Below are 19,811 nucleotides of genomic sequence, written 5' to 3'. Positions count from 1 at the left end.
ATTTGTTGATTACTAAATTGATTATCTAGAAAATGCCAAGAATGAGAAGCCAGGCGCTTCCCTTGACTCGGAGAGTGTGTAATCTTTGGAGTACAGTGTAGAGGAGGGAGCCCTTCTTTGTGATCTAGGGGGTCCTTGATCACCAGCCCAATCAGTGCAGCATTTATAGATTTGAATAAAGGTTATTGAGAAGTAACACAAGGGGACCAGCACAAAGGGACCTCGAGCCACTCTTGCTCTGCTCAAACATCAGTGAGCGTAACAACCATAACTTGAGGAGACCTTGGGGCATGCAGATTCCCAGGCCAGGCTGCCTCAGAGGTTCTGACTCTGTAGACCTACTGGGGCCTGAGAATCTGCACTCACTAAGCGCTCAGCTGGGGAGATCCTAATGCCCTTGGTGTTCCGACCACTCTCTGAGAAGCACCCATCAGAGGGGTCCCCTCCCAGCTCTTTCTCCCGTAAGGCGGAGTTTTCTCCGAATCCCAGGGTGCAAATTATTTATGGCAGAGTGACATATTGGTAGTTACCTGTCCCTAAAGCATCAGGACATTTGCTGGGCACATGTCCTCCTCCACCACGCATCTCCTCTTGCCCTGCCCCTCGGAGGAGAGGCGGATGTGCCCTCCGTGTCCTGATTGCAGGGGCCTGGCAGTCAGCACTGTACTTGGATTTCCACTCCCTGGGCCCCCTGGGCCCTGAATGAGAAACAGCTGTGTGCCCGCCCTCCCCCAATCTGTTTAGGCTGGTTACACGAAAAGCACACTGTTCTGCAGGCCAGGTCCCAGCGCTCCCTGTTCTCAGGCCTCTGAAGCATGCCATTGTTGGTTTTTCATCACATCAGACTCAGGGCTCCAGTGGGCTGTGATCATCCCTTAGAACACAGCCTTGTTTGCAACCTGTCACTGCCGGATTCAAGGCCTGACTGTGTGTTCCTAAGGATGCATTTCGGATGGATGAGAGGTGTCTGCTCAGATTAGGGGCCCATGACACTGGGAGGTTTGTCTAAGAGAGCACAAGCCGGGCAGGATGGAAGTCAAGGGTCTAGGCCAGTACTTAGGCATAACCTGGGAGCTGGTTAGCAATACAAAATCAGGGGCCACACCTCAGAACTTGGGGTGCATCTCTCCCCATGTACACACTGTAGTTTGTTTCTGGAATATTGGAACCTAAGCCACAACTGAGTTTAGGCTAGAACAGATTTCTGAAGAAAGGGCAACTAAAGAGCTCCTGGCAGAGGTTGGATTTCCTATACTGTTCTAAGAAATGGAAGTGGGCAGTGTGCTAAATTGCTAAATAAATATGAACTACAGTATAGTTTATAAAATAGTAAATGCCACCTCAAAGTTGAGAGTCTCAAGGAGGCTTGCTCAGTGCTTGAAAGAGTATAGGCGGGGTGTATTGGGATGCGTAGAAAGTAGCTATTTCCAGAGATGATTTGTGAGCCCCAAGAGTTATGAAGAAGCACAGAGGTGGAGAGGAAAGGACCAATAAATCCCTCAACAAATGTCCTCTGTCAACAGAGACCAGCCCATGTATTAATTAATCAATCAAATAATTACTATACTCATCAAATACCAGGAACTGTGGCAGGGACCAGAGAGTCAGAGATAAATTAAGACTGAAGTACTTGCCCTCAAGGAGTTGTATAGGCAGTGACCAACAGTGGGCAGTGGGAATGTATAAACTAGAATACAGTGTGTGATGCCCTGCCCAGCGGAGGCTCACTGGGGATACCATGAAGACTGGGAAGGGAGATGAGCTGACTCCAAAGGGAAGAGGGAGAGGCCAGTTCTCTGGGAAGGGTACAGGCTTTGGTGTTTGGAAAGAGAAGTGATTTTCCAGGCATGTGAAGAAGGGAAGGGTGTGAAGAGAGGCTAAGATACCAGGCTGGGGAGGTCTATAGGAGATCCATCAAATGGGCCTTCTGTGATCTTCTAGGAAGCTTGGATTTCACAGAGCAGCTGGAGGGAGCTATTGAAGAATATTATTGAGGGAGGGAGGTAAAGAAAGTTGTGTTGGGAGGAACAGTGGAGGATCAGGTCACAGGCAGAGAAGTGGTCCCTCATTGCTCAGGAAGGCAATCACCAGAGCTCCTTCCCTTCCAGAGGAGGGCCCCCCACAGATCTTGCATTTGGCTGAAGCCCTTAGGTCAAGTGCATTTTATGAATGCCATCACACTAGGTCAGCCCTCAGTTGTGAAGGAGGCAGCCTAATGCCTGGAGCTGCCCCTCTTCCATTCCTCTTTGCTCCCTGCCTTTCTCACTTACTGCCTGTCCTCTCCCTGGAGTCTTCCCTCTGGAGAGAAAAGTCCATCTGATTAAGGTTGCTAGGTTTAGCATATAAAAACATAGGACTCCCACAAAGACATTTTTTAGTATAAGTCTATGTGGGATGGACTTATAATAAAAAAGTATTTGTTGTGTATCCAAAATTCAGATGTAACTGTCTTGAAAACCATGGCTTGCCCACTCTTTCCTTGTCACAGTTTTTGTTGCTTCTTAATATCTGGCAATCCTACATCTGACTTTTAGAGTTAGCAGGTCCATCTTACCTACCTGCCCAAGGTCTCTTTTCCATATGAAGGTGCTGAGGTCAAGAGGGTTATTTGCCAAGTTCACACAGTCAAGCTGGAGCAAAGCTGTGGTTTCCATACCAGCTCCGTCTGCTTGACAACCTGTACTCAACACCTGAGAATGAATCAGTTAAAGTGTCAGCCTTCCCAGAGGTATTTGCATTTGAAAAGAAAGCCTGAGGGCAAAAGCTCAGAGTATTGTATATGAGTCTCTGAGATTGCATAGTTGCACTCTGCAGTAGGTGCATGGGGAGGCACTCTGGCCCTGGAGCTGCCTGGTTTCAGTGAGGGCCCCCCATAGCCTGTTCTGGTAGCCAGGGGAGCCGGTGTGGCCCTCACTCAACAAACAATTATGTGAAGCATGTGGCCTGCAACAACACTTCCTCCCATTGTAACAATACCCTGTGCTTTTCAGAGCACATCCACTGGCACTGTTTCACTTAATCTTCACAAGTATTTTCAAAATTGTAAATGATATTTACACACCTTACAGGTTTCCAACTTGGTTTCTGCCACCAAACAAACGAGCAAAGTTTCCACGAATACTGAATTATATATCAGCTTTTTATAAACACGCTGTAGTCAAGTTTTCATTCTTTTCTCCTCCCCCGCCCCCCCACTAGTCTTTTATTTTTAGAAGGTCATAGCTGCTCCTCAGCTTGTTCCTATGTAGTATATCTGCTTCGGCCTTTCTGCTGTCTGAGAAAGGATATCAGGCTGCCAAATCCAGAGGATGGAAGAGTTGAAGGTGCTGAGGCCCAACCAGGTCTTGCTCCTGCTGGAGCTCACAGGTGTGGAGTGCAGGGCATTTCCTCCCTACTTTACTCCACTCCATCCCACCCACCCCACTCTTTCCTTAGGATCCTTTGTCTCCCCTGTTACCTGTTTTAGAACAGTGTTCTGAAGACTCTTGACAATCATGGCTTGCCTACTCTTTCCTTGTCAGAGTTTTTGTTGCTTCTTAATATTAGTCTGGGGATTTGTAATTGGCTGTTTGGCAGATAAGAAAAAGGAAGACCTGAAGATACCAAGCAAGATGCAGGGCAATACGTGACAGGCTCCACTGTCCTCGGTTCTTTCAGCTCTGCCCGGTTTGGTTTTTGCTAGGATCTGTCCCAAACAGCTTCTCCACTCACACCCAGCCGATGAGGACCCTGAGTTCTTGCTGTATCCCTATTCAGCCATTGCAATTATCAGACCCTGTCACTGACATCCCTGTTTTTCTGCAACTGTATGTAGCCATGATTTTCTCACCATTCATTTCCATCTCTTCTTTAAGAATCTTACCATGTTAATTTTCTGAGTTGTTTGTACTCTCCAGCTCACACAAAGGACTGCCCGAGGGCATGCTAGGCTCTACTCTGCAGGCTAAGAATCTTGTTTGATGTCTTGGAAACCAGCCCTGCTGGTAGGTCACCAGCAAGTGCCCTGGATATAGGTCCCTTTTCAACCCAGGCAGTCTTTGATATGCACTTCTTCCATCAACTAATGCTGACTGTACAAGGAATGCAGAGTGTGATCTGAGTACAGAGCAGGAGTTCTCACCGGAAGAGGGTCAACCAGACTCCCTGGAGGAGGGGGGCCTTCCTGCCTGCCTGGGAACTCAATTAGCTGCTGGTAGATTATCGGCATTGTGACCATAGCAAGTCCTTTTTATTTTAAATATTGTATTAATGTCGCATACCATTGGTTCAGTATAGCATGTCTCTTACTTGATAATGAATGTGGGATTATTGTGTGCTGGAGTCCTGCAGAAACTAAGAGTGTTGCCTTTTTTATGTGTAATCATCTTACTTAACTGTCTTCCTGGCCTCTTCAGGGTAGGGTGTGGGGAGGGCCTGGCCTTCACACACTGGACCATGGGATGCTTTGCTCTGGCCTGAGGGGTGATGCTGGCAGGGGCTGCGGCTGGAATGGGAGGGCCACATTAATATATGGGAGCAGTAGGACAGCTGCCTGGCTTTCCCTGATTCACGTCTTTAGAGGCATTTCATTATTTTGTGGAAAGTGTTGTAAGTTCTACATTTCCACACCCATCCATATCCATTTCAAGACATTGATGCAGGCTAAAGGATGCTTTGATTATCTGTCATTTCTGATTATCTGCCCTGAAGTCGTTGGTATACACGGAGACATATGCAAACACACTTCTTTCTTAGGCGGGGCCCCTTGTCAGTGGAATTGCCCACCTTTCCCTGTGATGGTCATGTGCACCACATTTGCATAATTCTCAAGTCTCATCCCTGCTTTGGCTGGTTCTGTCCTGCTGGCTTGTGCTTGGTTGGCCCTCTCTCCTCCTTTCTGTAACGAAGATGCTCCCAGTCTCAGGGTTCTTCAAGGTCCCCTCTGTCAAAAGCAGCCATGCCTGGGGCTGCCCTTTGGCTTTCCCAGTCACCCATAAAACATACCTTGTGAACCATGTTTAACATCCACCTGCATTCATGTTAGCATCTCATTATCTATTCCTTATTACCTGTCAGGTGTTTCAATGCCCAAGCCTCTCCCGGCTTATCTACTCCTTTTGTGTCATAATATTGAGTGCCGTGCTATCCTCCCTGCAGACACTGCTGTGTCTTCACATTGATGGGAATGGTAGGCTTCAATGTAGAGCAAAACAGTAAAGATTCTACTCTTTCTTTTATCTGATACTTTAGCTCAGAATGGGAAGGAATCTGGGCCCCATGAAACAGCTGTTGAAATAGGTATTGGGAACATCTGGAACCCCTGCTGCTGTTTTGCTGGGTCACCTGGCTGAAGTGAGGTAGCCCTTGGGGTGTGAGGGAGACACATGCGTATAGCAGTTGTATTCCCGTCACTGTATTCCTCAGGAAAGTGATTTATTCCAAGGCCTTACTGTTGCTGCTCAGATAAGTGGGCCCTCATGGTGGTTCCTCCCTCTTCCCTGGCCAGTGGGTTGTGGGATGGGCTGGATGGGAACTCTCTTCCCAGCTCTTTCCTGAATGCAAATTAACAGAGCAATCCCATGATGACTCATGCTCCTCATCTCATTGTCTGGTCCTCTGGAGAACACATACCCAGACAGACCCTCCATACCCCTGCTTCACCTAATGCCGCAACGCCTGGAGCCGACTGTTGTGTGGCATGCAGGAGCCGCACAAGCAGATGTGACGAAGATGAACTGATCCCATTTTTAAGAGAATGAAATAAGCTCTTTAAAACTAATAATCAGGCTCTCTCTCAGGCTGATACACACTCAGCTGTCGGTTTGAAGGATGAGACCTTGATGTGACTTCTCAGCAATGAATGATTTTCTTAATATCTTAAAAAAAAAAGCCAGCCTTCTCCTGCTTCTTTCCAAAGAATGAAGTATTACAGAGTAGACAGACGAGAGACCTGGGAAGGACTGCTCCTGGGAGCCTGCAATTCTCACCGGGCAGCGTCTGAAACAGTCTAGGCATGTGAATGAAGCGCAGCGATTGTGTTCCCTGATGTGGGAATCCAGGGCGAGGGGGCCGCCGGGGAGGTAGCAGGCATCAGCTTAAACAGAAAGTTTAATCCTTTCTTACTCCTTCCCATACCCCCCAGGGATGGGCAGGCTGATGTGCAGATACAGAAGGAAGGAGACTGATTCAAGATGCCAGGCAAAGCCTGTTGTTGCTGCTGTGGGATTGCTTATCAGCCCACACTGGCTTCTGAGTGTCTACCTGGCTCTCAGCTACCCTTACAGGTGACACAGAGATTCGTGGGAGGGGTCATGCCCTTATGGATCTTCCATTTCCTAAGGAATCCAAGGCTATGCAAAATAAGTTGCCAGCCCTAGAGATATCAGGGGGGCTATAGCAAATGTGCAGTATTATGGGATGCAGAGACTGTCTAAGGCTGTGACAAGGGGTAGAGGACAAAAGTGGCGTTTCTAGGTAAGTGGGGATTTGAGATAAAAGGTAGATGTGATAAGTATTCCTCCTATGGATACCTGTGTGTAGTAAGCACTCTGTAAACACTAAGTGAGTGAATAGAGGAATAAATGAGGGAGGGGCACAAACTTGACCTTCGCTAGATGTCCAGGAATGACAGGTAGGGTTGTGTTTACACCTCTTTATGAAGAGTAGGAGAAGAACAATTATGATAACATGTTCCTACCCCCCCCCCAACTCTTCTGCTCGTTAATGATCCGGATGAGGAAGATGGGAGAAAGGGGTGTCAGCACACAATTCCAAAGAACCAGGAGCACAACATGTGACGTTTGATAGCAGTAGTAGTGAGACCATGAGAAGATCTCTCTGACTCTTTGGGGGCAAATTGTCTTCCTCATACATATTGCTCTTTATTTTATTGAATTTATATATTTAGTATGTATTTGTTTTTCCTCAGAGAAAGGAACCTATGCTGGTAGTGGAGTTCTCTCCCTGAGTTTCCATGGTTTAGGGTCACAGCCCTCTGACATGCACTCCTCCTATCTTTGAGCCTTTTCACCTCTGTTGTCTCATTACTCTAAATGACAAGGTCAATAGGGCAGACACATAATTTCCATTTTTACAGACACAGACCCTGACTCAGAGACATGAACTGACCTGTCCCAAGTGTTCACAGCCATTGAGCAGCAAGTCTTTTGGCTCAAGTTGCCGTGCATTTGTGCTGCCCAGGACCTCAGCCACCCTTGCTAGACCAACGGTGACATGGTGCTCCTCTACAAGAGGCCCATGCTTGATAGCATTCTCTTTTGCAAAAGAATCCTGCCAAACTAAGCATGGCCCAGTTTTAACTCTTCATGCAGTGGGTTAATGGAATTGATTAATGCCAGCCCTCCTCAGATCTGGGCTATTTCCTACTCCATATTGTAATGACATTTACATCTTAAAATATACTTCTTTGTTTGGGGCCAGGTTGCACCAGCTGGAATAAAGGAGTTGTCTGTGGCTTTCCTGGACAATGTCCAGGCATCTGGAGGAATGAGAGAGGTGGGAATGAAGAAATAGCACAACTCTCACATGCCTGGTTCCCAAGTCTGCCAAGGGTTTTATAAAATTGTAAATAGTATTTTAGAGCACAAAATGCATCCAGTTCAGCGATACTCAATCCTGGAAGTACATTTAGAATCACTTGGAGAGCTTTACAAAATGCCAATGTTTGGGCCTTATTATGCCCAGGGACTCAGATTCAAATGGTCTGGTGTAGATCCTGAGCACAGAATGCTTTTAAACAGTATGCAGATGAATCTAACTTTGAGCCAGAGTTTAGAACCTCTGATTAGTCCATCCTTTACATAGCAATAAGGAACCTAATACCTAGAGACTTTGTTTATTGCCCTGTATTAGCTGTCTATTGCTACATAAAAATCACCCCAAAATCTAGTAGCTTAAAATAATAAACATGTATTACCTCTCAAAGTTTCTGTGGGTTAGGACTCTAAGAACACCCCAGCTTCATTGTTCTGGCACATGGTCTCATGAGCTTTCCATAAAAAAAGATGTCAGCCATGGCTATAGGGTCTTGGCTTGATGGGTCTTGGATCTTCATCCAAGGTAGTTCATTTGCACTCCTGGCAAGTTAGTATGGGCTCTTGGCAGGAGGCCTCAGTTCTTCACCATGTGGATCTCTCCATGGGGATGCTTGAGTGTTGTCACAACATGGCAGCTGGCTCTTCGTAGAGTGAGTGATCCAAGGTGGAAGCCACAGCACCTTTCATGACCTAGCCTTCGAAATCACCCACCTCACTTCTGCCACAATCTGTTCATTAGAAATGAGCCACTAAAGCCAGCCCACACTGGGAGTGGGCTCCACTTTTTGAAAGGAAGCATATCAAAGAATTTGTGGATATATTTTAAAACCATCCATGGCCAAAGTCATGTACCAACGTTTAGTGCCAGAGTTACAAGTTTCTTGACTGCTAGTTCAGTGCCCCCATCAACTAATCTCATAATTAACCGATTGACTCTAAGGAAGGAAATCCCCATACAATATTTAAGATTCCATCAATTACCTCCTTCCTATGAACAGACTGATTCTTTAAAACATCAGCATCCACAGATCAAGCGTCTGACCATCCCACCCCTCCAGTGATTCACTCTGACTTTCCGCCTCTCTTCACCCATTAGAGCCCTCGGAAGGATCGGATTACCTTGCCAGTGGAAATATATGAGCTCCCGGTGTGATATACCATAACTGCAACAGCACATCATATAATTTTCCCCGAAGGCTTGTTGCAGCCTATGTCGAGTCATTTGTATTTATGACAGTTCGGGTGTGATTTAGTGCGACCTCACTTTGATAAAAGCCATTTAAAGCTCATAAATATGGGTGACATGCTGCCTCCCTGGCTGAGGTGTTTGAGGAGAGAATGAGATTTGCATTTCCATCCAGCTTGCATTGTCCAGGAAGAAGAAGAGGAAAGAAAAGGCCAAGGAAGTGGGGAAGAGGAAAGGCAAGAGTCAAAGAGTCAGGGCGAGCGGGATAGAGGACAGAGGAAGAGATGAAGAGCCATGTGGTTGCCACTGGGACTATGGGAATTGGGCTCCTTGCACTGTGGGTGCTCATCTCTGGTCCTCCCGCAAGACCTGAGATATGTGAAGGGCACCAGCTCAGAGGGAGGGCATGATGAAGCATACGAATGAATAGGTCACCAGACTTTATGAGCCATTTACTTTCTCTTTTAAAAGCATTGTTAAATCACAACCAAATTACAGTAAATCGTCAATTTTTATTGAAACAGGAAAGCCCTCTAGCTTCACTCCTCACAGCACTGCTTTCTGGGGACAGCTTTACTACAGATGGAGCAGGTGACTGCCCTGGTCATAGGATCTGAAGGGTACCAGCCTTTGGCCTCCCCAAATACTATTTCATAAGGACCCTGAAATCTCATCATTTAAGAACCAACCTTTTGGGGTTGAGAGGCCTACACAGGCTACAAATTCCCTAAAGGAAATCTTCAGCTTACCTATAGACACATGGATTGTAAGGGTTAGGCCCCGAGTTGTGGGGGTGCCCCCTAAGTGGCAGAGATGGGAGGCATGGGGAAAGAAGCTAAAGGGAGAGACCACAAAGTAAACATTTCTTCAGTTCTGTGCATGGACTTTGGTCTAACAGTCCTGCTTACTTATCACCCTCTTCCCATCTGAGTAAAGGGAACATTGTAGGCTAGACCCAGATCTCACATGTAGATTCCCATTGGCTCTTTAATCAGACCCTTTTAAAGATGTCATCAGCCCTTGAGCTGGTGGGGACCCTGGAGACCTAGGGCAACCCCTTTATTCTACACATGAGGAAACCAGGTTCTGCCTACTGGTCAGCCAAAGAGACTGACAAGCAGCCAGTCACTCAGCCCAGAGCTATTTCCACACCATGGGAGGCCCTGGTGAGCTCAGCCTTGCTTAGCTGGTTTTCTTTTTACTCAGAAGTGGTGTCTGTGTATCAGGAACTGGGGAAGGAGAGTGGAGGGAGGGCATCTCCCTAGGCAATCACATGGTGTGAGAAATGGAACGGGATTCTAAACATCTTGTCCAGAGGTTGGGCACAGGGGCCAAATTCATTCCACAGACATCTCTTCGTTGACCCACTCATGTTTTACAAAAATTTGCTAGCATTTGAAATTAAGGAAATTTCTCACATGCACCTACAAATGAAACCGCATTCACTGCACCCTAGTCAGATTTTTGGCTTCTGAAGGAAATTGCCTGGAGTGGAGTGGGACCAGCTTTGGTCCTTCAGTTCATTACAGCTTCTCAGATGATCCACCACACTCACATTATGGATTGCATTTGCAGGCTCTCTCATTTTCCAGATGGGACCACTGAGTCTCAAAGGGGTGCAGTGGCTCATTCAAGGAGGCACCAGTGAGGGTAGTGGCAGAGCAGGGGCCAAAGCCCTGACACCCATCTTACCATCTAGCTGCAGGCGCAGGGAAAATCATGGCTCAGTCGTCCAATTCAATGAGGCAGGTGTGCTGAGTGTCTCCATAAGGATGCTCGCTGATTGATGTTTTGAAGTCCAGAAGAGGTTGCTAGAGGGTCTTGATGGCTGGGGAAATGATACAAGGTACATGGAAGCTTCCAGAACAAAACAGTCAGGGGTGGCTATGTGGAGTGAGGAGGTCGTCATGGGGGCTGGTGGACATAGCCTAGGAAACGTTTGCTTTCCAACATGATGTAATATTCATGCTTACACCTGGGACCTGAAAAAAGAGAAGGCCTTGGAATGAGTCAGTGACTACTTAGGTTTGATATTGTGGACAAGTTTTTTTCTGAATGGTAAAAGGAGTTAACACCTGACCCACGGCTGGTCTAGACTATGGGGCAGTTGCCAGAAAGGTCAGTTATAGTGATTAGAGGAAAGACGCATTTCTCATCTATTTTTAAACAGAAGAGGTTTGGTTGAGTGTGGTTATTGCACTGGATGGTGTAGTTTTCCCACCCACAGTGAAATTCCCCCTGGACCATGGTTCCTCAGAGGCCTGGGACCTCTCCAGGAGTCCCACACAGACATCCAGTATTTTTTACTCTCCTCATTGCCCTTGGCCCCTTCAGAGGTGCCTGATTGCAGTCATTTAAACACATAGAACTTTCTAGGGAACAGGAGGCTTCACACTTCATCTCATTAACCTACATGGGCACCTGTGAGCCGAATTCCCACCCAAGACACCCACATGTTCTGCTTGATATTCTTTAGCAGCCAGTCTCTGGTCTTTGGATGATTAACTTCCCTGTTGTGCACTTAATGTGGAGGAGGAAGGCTAGGGGCCTCCAGGGCCATAGGCTCCCCTAGGGATGGCCCATTTCCACACACCCAGTAGTGTTGGGGGGATGGTGCACTCTGCCCACCACTCTGGGGAGCGGGCTCATTGCTCTCTCTAGGCTCATTCCATGCAAGGCCAGCCCCCCAACTGCTGCTTTCTCATTTATCTGTATTCACCCGGGAGCCCAGTTCTAATTAATTACCATCTACACTCTGCACTCAAGGGGGAGACCTTCAAGTGGGAGAGTGGGGGGAATAGACGTAGGGATTCAGTCAAGATCTTCAGGTTGGAAGCCTTGGTGTTGGCAACCATACTTCACAGGGTAAATGAATGAGAGCATCCAGCTTTGTGCAAAGCTGCCTATGAAATCACCTCTTGCTGTGTCCTGGTGCCCAGCGGAGGGGACACCTGGAGGGGCCTGAGACAAGAGCCTTCACCTGGAAACACAGTTTCTGGGGTTCAGGATTTATAGACACACATTTTTTCCTATTGATCTTGGAGGGCTTAACCCTTAAGCTGCCAAAGTCTCTTTTGAAATGATTCAGGAAGTGAGCACAGTGGTTCTTAACCCTTGGCTTCACTTATCAACCACCTGTAGATTTTTTTTTTAATTTAGATGTCAAATCCTATTGCTTTACTTTTCGAAAAATGTAATGTTCCCACAACATCTTTTTAAAACTTGAGATGTAATTCACATACTATAAAATTCACCCTGTTAAAATGTACAATTCTGTGCTTCTTAATGTATTACAGGGTTGTCAATCATCACCACCATCTAATTCCAGAACATTCTCGTCACCTCTGTTTCTCTTCTTCCTAACCGCTCTTCCCACCCCACTCCCACCCCAACTCAGCATTAGGACACCACTAATCTACTTCCTGTCTCTATGGATTTGCCTTTCCTGGACATTTTCTATGAGCGAAATCATACAATTTGTGTCCAGCCCCCCCCCCCCCCATTTGAAACCTTGTGAATTGAAATAGCTGAGCCTTATATGTGTTTTCAGAAGAAGTCTCGGGGGATTAGTTACAGCCAGGGATTGAGCATCCTGGCAAAAAAGGGTGAAGTGCCCTGCCCGAGGGTGCCCACGTGCTCCTGGAGACAGTAAGTGCTTAGGAAATGTTTGTTGAAGGACCAAGTCCACATTCTAGAGAAAGCTCTCACAGCCTAATATGATTGGGGTACCTGCCCCCAAAGGTATTGATTAGTCCAAACTTTTCCAGTTAGCTGTTTTATCATCACTATTTGAAAATCTCAGTCAAAACCCACTGTAGTCTCTGTTTCCCCAAATCAATAAATTGAATGAGTCTCTATGATTGTCACCATTACTCCAACTTGTATAGAAGTTTTCCACATGGGGCTGTGGCTGGGAGCTCATGGAAGGCACTGTCCTTTCCAGGGAACTCTCTAATGACAAGGGTAGTCCTGGTCACTCAAAGGAACTTAACTGTAATGGCCATCCTGGCTTCTCCTGAATGCATCAGAACCACAGCTCGACTGACATTAGAAAGAGGAGATGAAACACAGCCTGGACCCAATGTGCGGGTTGGGAGCACTGTGGGGAGGGAGGTTACAAACAGGCATAAAACTGCAGTGATTAGAAGACACAGGTCAGGGTCTCCATCTCTGTGATGTCTGTGGGGTCTGTTTAGCAGTCCACTTCCTGCTTCCCCATTTCTCAGGCCTCCTGTTTTCCAGAGGTGCCAACCCTGAGTACCCTTAGGCCATACCTGTGTGCCTTGCGCCGCCTGCATGGTCATTTATCACAGTAGCATCTTCATCTTCTGCTTTGTGCCTTCCAGATGAGAACACTGAACTGAGGAACCCAGGGTCACCTCTCCTGGGCACCTGCAGAGAATGAACACTCGGGAAGTACACAGGGCCATTGCTGAATGTCCAAATTTGGCCTGCCGTTGGGTGGCGTAGTGAGAATGGTTTGGGGACGCATCTCAGTGTTAGGGACACAAAGCAGAGCCCCCTGTTGGAGCAGAGAGGCATTCATGCCTTGCTTTGTTCAACAAATCCTTTTGGAGTGCCTGCGACGTGCCAGGCACTGTTGGGATGGTGCAGTGAATAAAACATGGCAGGTTCCTGCATGTTGGGAATTTACACTGAAGTAGGATGGGACAGAGGGTGGAAGAAGGGAGACAGCAGTGAGTTAGCAAGCATGTGGTAAAATGTCAGATAGTGATAAGTGTACAAAGAAAAATAAAGCAGGTCCAGAGAATGGAGAGTGATGGAGGAGAGGAAGAAGTGGCAAGGTGGAGAGACTAGTCCGATACACAGCATGACCTGCATGGAGTTAGGGAGAGAGCAGGCAGTCCTCCCAGGAAAGAGAATTCCAGGCAGCATAATCACCCTGGAAACTGAAAAAAACCCTCTAGTATTGGTCTTCACCCTGGATAGGTTAAATTAAAATATCTGTGGAGGGATAGAGATTGTGTGTGTGTGTGTGTGTGTGTGTGTGTGTGTGCGTGTAAAACTCACCAGGTGATTCTATTGCATAGGTAACTAGGATTGCAAAATATTATATAAGAAGAACAACACAGGGAGCATTGTGGCTGGAGCTGAGTGAGCCAGCGGTCCAGGAATGGGAGGATGCGTGTGGAGAAGTAGGCAGAGTTCAGCCAGGTTGTGGGGGGCCTTGAAGGCCATGGTACAGATGCAGATGTCATTGGACGTGGTGGAAAGCCACCAGAGTGTTGGAGCAGGAGGCCCTAAGCATCGTAAGAGCTCCATTCCAGAGCAGCACACGTGGCCTCTGCCTTCTCCACAAAGTATCAACAAAACCTGGAAGTGGCGGGCAGAGAAGCTGTCTTTGCTTGTAGAGACTGTACACATAGTTAATCCTTGTTTGTTTATGTGTCCAGAACAGACATGTTTACACACAGTGCAGGCTAGAAATCTCAAAACTAGCAGGCCTGTGAGCTCACCACATTCTCCCTGGCGTTCAGGATGAGGAAGATAAATGCCTCTCTGATAACAGGGAGGGCCTCCGACTGTCTCATTTCTTCCTGAGGAGGTGTTTTAAAAAATGCAAACACGACAAAACAGATGAGGAGCGTTGAGGATTACATTTCTGACAGTGTGCAATCTCTGCTCGCTCGAGCCTTGTCATTAGGAAGCCTCCTGATTACCCTGGCAGCTCTGGCTCTAACTCCTGTGGACAGAAAGAAGCATGAAGAGAATTACATTTCTCCAGGGACAGGGTCAGTGGTCATCCTGTGCATTGGACAGCTGGCTCTGGTCATATTGAAGTGCTGTGGCCTCGAGTGTTACTGACAGAATGGCTGATGGCCCTGTTGTCGCTTCCTTTATGATCACTATCACTTACAAATTAAGCTGAAATTGTAGATTCTCAAAATTCAGGGAGGGAATTCTCCACCTACTGTCCCAGCTCTCCCACATTCATTGTGAGTCTCTGGTCCCACAATGTTGAGGGCTACATGGAACAACACTGAGGTCCGGAATGGGTGCCATAGCTGCCTCGCTGTGCCGCTGGAGGGGGAGACCGGCACGGGGCCTGTGCGCTTCTGTTGGCAATGTATTAGTATCGTAAAATAGCTCTAGGCATTTTACACAGAGCATTGACCTTGCAACGCCAGTGCCAACAAGACAGGCACCCCCGTGTTCTTGTTCCTCAGCCACCGTTCTGTTCTCAGATACCGTGATTCAATAAGCATGGCCCTGGACTGAGAATCGGAGGCTTAGGGCTTAAGCCTAGGCCCCTCCCAGACTGGCACCATGGTGTTGAGCAGGTGGTTAGCCTTGTAGAGCTTCAGTTCCCAATCGGTTAAAGAAGACCACTCAATTGAGTATGTTCCTCCCACCACCATGAGTCTGGGATGGGCTGCCTATTTGGCTAGGGGCTGGCGTGAGAGTGAGCAGAGGGTGAGGTGGGTATGGTGAGGGGGGTCATGGGAAACAGGCTGTGGGTTCAGACAGAGAGGAGTTGGGAGAGGAGTTCAGCTTTCCACACAGCCACTTCCTAACCATGTGGTCTTGGGCAAGTGACTTACCATCACTGAACCTCAGACTCTTTAAAAAAAAAGTTTTTTTTATTGATTTCAGAGAGGAAGGGAGAGGGAGAGAGAGAATGATGAGAGAGTATCATTGATCGGCTGCTTCATGCATGCTCCACACTGGGGATTGAGCCTGCAACTCGGGCATGTGCCTTGAATGGCAATCAAACCATGATCGGCAACCGAACCATGACCTTCTGGTTCATAGGTGGACACTCAACCACTGAGCCATGCCAGCTGGGTGAACCCCAGATTCTTTATCTTCAAAATGGGATTGCTGAGGCCTACTCAGTGCTGAGAAGTAAATGAGATTGTATGAAGCACCCAGAACACTGAGAGCCTATTAAATGCAGGCTAGCTATTATCACCGTTACCCACTCAGAGCTGGGTAATTATTTACGCCCTTGGAGTATTCCGTTATCTTCCAGCATGATGTAGAACTCAGCAAGAGAAAGATTAGTTCTCTTAGCATTGGCTTTTATTCGGACTGTTTCTCAATTGCCCCTAAATCTTGCCATTTAGCGCTCATCTCTCAGACTTGATCATTTTTGGTGTGAAGGACCCTGCAATGTTGTATACAAACTGGATCTGGGCTTTTCTTTATCCTCTAAATCAGTGTGGTCCCTGGGCTCTGTCTGGGCTGTGTGGTACAATGTATTGAGAATTGTAGCATTAACTCATGCCGGAGCATGGAATTGGCATCCCAGGCACCCATTGGGATTAAAAAATGCATGCAGCTCCCAAAGGACTCTTCTCCTTTTAGGGAGGTTAGAATCTGCCAGCCCCACCCATGTTGCCATGCACCCCGGTTATGTGTACATACCATTAATTAGGCCCAGATGGTTTCCCATATCAGGGATCAGAGTAAAGCACCCCTAACATCTTTGCTCTAGAAAACCTTTTTGTAAAGAAACAGCTCTTGGCTTGCTTCTGCCACTTGTGCCACCCTTATGCCCTCTGATCTTCTTCTCTCTGGCCCCTTGTGAAGGGTGCAGAGTTCAGGTGGAAATGGAGTTCCTCCAGGCACCCTCATGGATCATGTAAAAATGGAATCACAGGACACGCTTATGCCAAACTCTTTGTGTCATTAATTCACCTTTAGTGGACACTTGTTGCAGGTGTGCTATAGCCAATGACTGTGCTCGGTCCTGGAGATAGATGCCAACTCATAAACATCCAGCTCTGCCCTCAAGGAGCTCCCAGCGCCCACCTCAAAGACTGAAAGAGCAGCCGGGAGGGGTGTCCTGAAGTTCACTGCATACAGCTGCCCTTAGGGGCTTTGGTCTGGCTGATGGAGCAGGACTCATACCCTCATCATCACAATCATCATCATCAGCATCATTGCTGTCAATGTTGTCATTGTCATTTTCTGAAGTCAAAGGAATTATTTATGCTGTCAACTCTAGCCATCAGAAGGACGATGCATGCTAAGTGTCACATGGTAGTACAGATAGTAGTACACAGTGGGACAGTACAGAGAACAGAGGTCCAGGGACACTTCTTGAGAGTGGAGTCTGTTTGACTCTTAGTGATGGTCATAATCCTGATGGCCTGAGAGAAGTGGGGTATCAAGCTTTTCTCAGACAGAACTTGTAAACAAACAGAGGGAGAGATCTGGGCTGAAATTTCACTATTTTTAGGGAAACGGAGCTCAGAAAGTTACTGGAGCTTGTGTGCAGGGAGGAATAGGTAAACTCTTAAAGACCCAGAAAATTTTGACTGCTTAGCTCTTCTGGTTTTGCAGCTTTTACAGTAGTGTTCTTCCTCCTCTCAGCATCAGCCACATGTCCTCTTCCCAGCTCTGCATCGGTTGGGACAAATTGCTTTATCCCATCCTCTCTCGGGGCCTCTTCCTGCTTCTGGATCTCAGTGTCCTCCTATAAAATGAGTAATTTTGAATTCTTCGTGAACCTGACACTGAATGAGCCCTGCTTGCCCTCAGTGTATTCCTGGCTCCACCTGCCTCCTCAAGTCTCCAGGCTGGGAATGCCAGCCTCCAAAGGGGACACTTGACCATGAGCTTCTCCCTGGGACCTCCCCATGGCTGCTGAGCCTCAGGCAGGCAAGGCTGCCTGCTGCACCTGGGGTCTGCCCTTTGGACCACCATGGGCTGCCTGTCCCATGCCCTGGCTCATGGCCTTCTATGCTCTCCCAGGTGCAGGCGGCTCTGGGAAGTGGGCAAGAGCCATGGCTTTGATCACACACACAATAACCTCAGCACCGAGGCATCCATGCTAATCACTTTTTATTACAAATGGATTAAATAGGACAGCAGCTGCACAGGGATGCTTTGATTCAGGCCCGCTCAATAATGAGATGCATAGGCACAGGCTGGGAAGCTGCCACCAGTCCTGCCCAGCCCCCACCGCACTTCCTTCGGGGGCATCTTTGGGCAGGGGGCACTGCTCTAAGACATAAGGGAAACTGAGGCAACTCACATAGGCCCTGCATTCAGCTAGCCTCATCCATGATATCCCCCAGAGCCATCCAGCACAACTGCTCTTTGCCAGTGGTATAGCCCTGTTCTTCCCATTGCTGCAGGGAATGCAGCCTGTTCCCTGGCTATTCCCAGGAGGGAATGTGCAGAGCGAAGGTTAAACAGCAGCTGCCCTTCTGAGATGAGTCCCGAGTGTAACTCAGGAGCAGCCCGATCCACAACCCCCTCCCCTCTTCCTGTAACCGCGCCCCGTATCTGTTCATTCGGTTTATCAGAGATAGTAGAAACAATGTCCTCAGTATAACCTTCATGTATAACAAGTATGAAAGACATTCATGACCCCCTTTCTTTCCCCTCCCCCCCGCCACAAATTCTGCATGCTGGCTAGGATTTTTGGACCTCATTCAGAAAAAGAACATGGAACACAGACAGGTAGAAGGCTTTGCCCTGAGTCTTTGTGTAGCCTCTCTAGCTCTTTGGAGAGCAGCCCAGACTCTGTCATCTTGCCATAGAATCATCCACCAGCTCCTCTTTCCCCTCATCACAGACTGTCCTGCGAGTATCTGGTTTCTGATGATGGCTCCATGAAAGCAGTGACCGCCTGTGTGTGTCTATTTTTGTACAGAGATTGAACCAATTTGGGGTTGTGGGGTATGAGCAGCTGCCCTGGCTAAATTGCAAGGCTCAAGGGAGGGAAGGAGATAAGAGGGATTCAGCACCAAAGCCAAGAGTTCTTCAGGCCCTTAGATGCACTACTAAATTTGACCTTGAGGCATTTCATGTTTGGCCAAAAGCATTAGAAAGAGCAATGGGGAATCCCCTGTTTCTAATCAAAGCTTCCACAGAAGAGTCAGTTTCCACCCACCTCCTGCCCACCATTGCCCTCAGCCCAGGAAGACAAGTAGTCAACCTGTGCTGAGGTGGCCACTTAAAAACCAGCCACAACAGAGCCGTGGTCGAAGCACCTTCACATTGCACATAGGCCTCTCAGGCTAAAGGATTCCAGAGAGTCATGGCTTAGAAGCAGGTAAGGGAAAAGAAGGGCTGCAAGTTGAATGCTAGCCACCCCAGCTGTTGATGTGGTACCTCACAGTCTCCCCATTATCCATTCAGTAGTCCAGATTGAGCCTCACTGCACTCCTGAAAGATGTAAGGAAGAGGAGGCTACTCACGGTTATGAAGCACTGGCTTAGGGCTCCTTACAGGCATGGATTTCATCATCCAAACATCCCTGTAGGGAGCCAGTGCTACCACTTTTTTGTGGATGAGAAAACAGAGGCTCAAGATTAAGCTGCTGGAGAGAGATAGTAGCTGAACTTGGGTCTGGTTGACTGTCAAGCATGTGTTACCTGGCAGAGCACATGGCTTCCTCTGTCTTCTCACTTGCCAGGTGAGTACATTGAGCTCTAGAAATGATAAGTGACTGGAACAAGGACTAGTGCTAGGTAGTGGCAGCAAAGGATTAGAATTCAGGAGCCCTACCTCATTCTAGCCTTCCTTCACATTGCGTAGTGCAGGGGCCTTTCCAATTTGCAGATAATTTTCCTGCTTGAGGCCCTTGGGCACGATGTCCCATTTCTCTGAGTGCCTTCTCCACAGCTCTGTGCTCAGCACCTTCTGCTCGTCCTTTGGGGCTCAGCCACATTATTGTTTCCTTGGAAACACCTTCTTTGACCAACCCCATTTTCTCAATCAGATGTTTCTCCATGAAATCTGTTGTGATATCCACTCCCCCTCCCCCCCCCCATTTATTCTTAACTCTGCAACCAGCGCCTTTAGGTTGGTAGCTTGAAATGGTGAGAGTATGTGTACTATGGAAATTGGCAAATGCCTTACATTGGGGCTTTTTTTCCCCATTTTCTCCCAGAGAGTCAGTTATTAAAGATTTGCCAGTATAGGACTGGCTAGTAAGTTCCTCCTCCCACTGGCATAGTGGGCTCAGCCCTGAGAGCCACATTGTGAGGGAGATATTTATACACTAGATGGTGATGACACAGAAAACTGTGTTCAGGGAAGAAGAGCTGAAAGCACTTGGGATATTCCACTTGGAGATGTGTGGCTATGTCACCTGTCATCGAGTGTCTCAG

The sequence above is a fragment of the Myotis lucifugus genome, unplaced genomic scaffold, assembly GCF_000147115.1.
Source record: "Myotis lucifugus unplaced genomic scaffold, Myoluc2.0 scaffold_16, whole genome shotgun sequence".
Taxonomy (NCBI): Eukaryota; Metazoa; Chordata; class Mammalia; order Chiroptera; family Vespertilionidae; genus Myotis; species Myotis lucifugus.
This window is presented reverse-complemented; position numbering follows the sequence as displayed.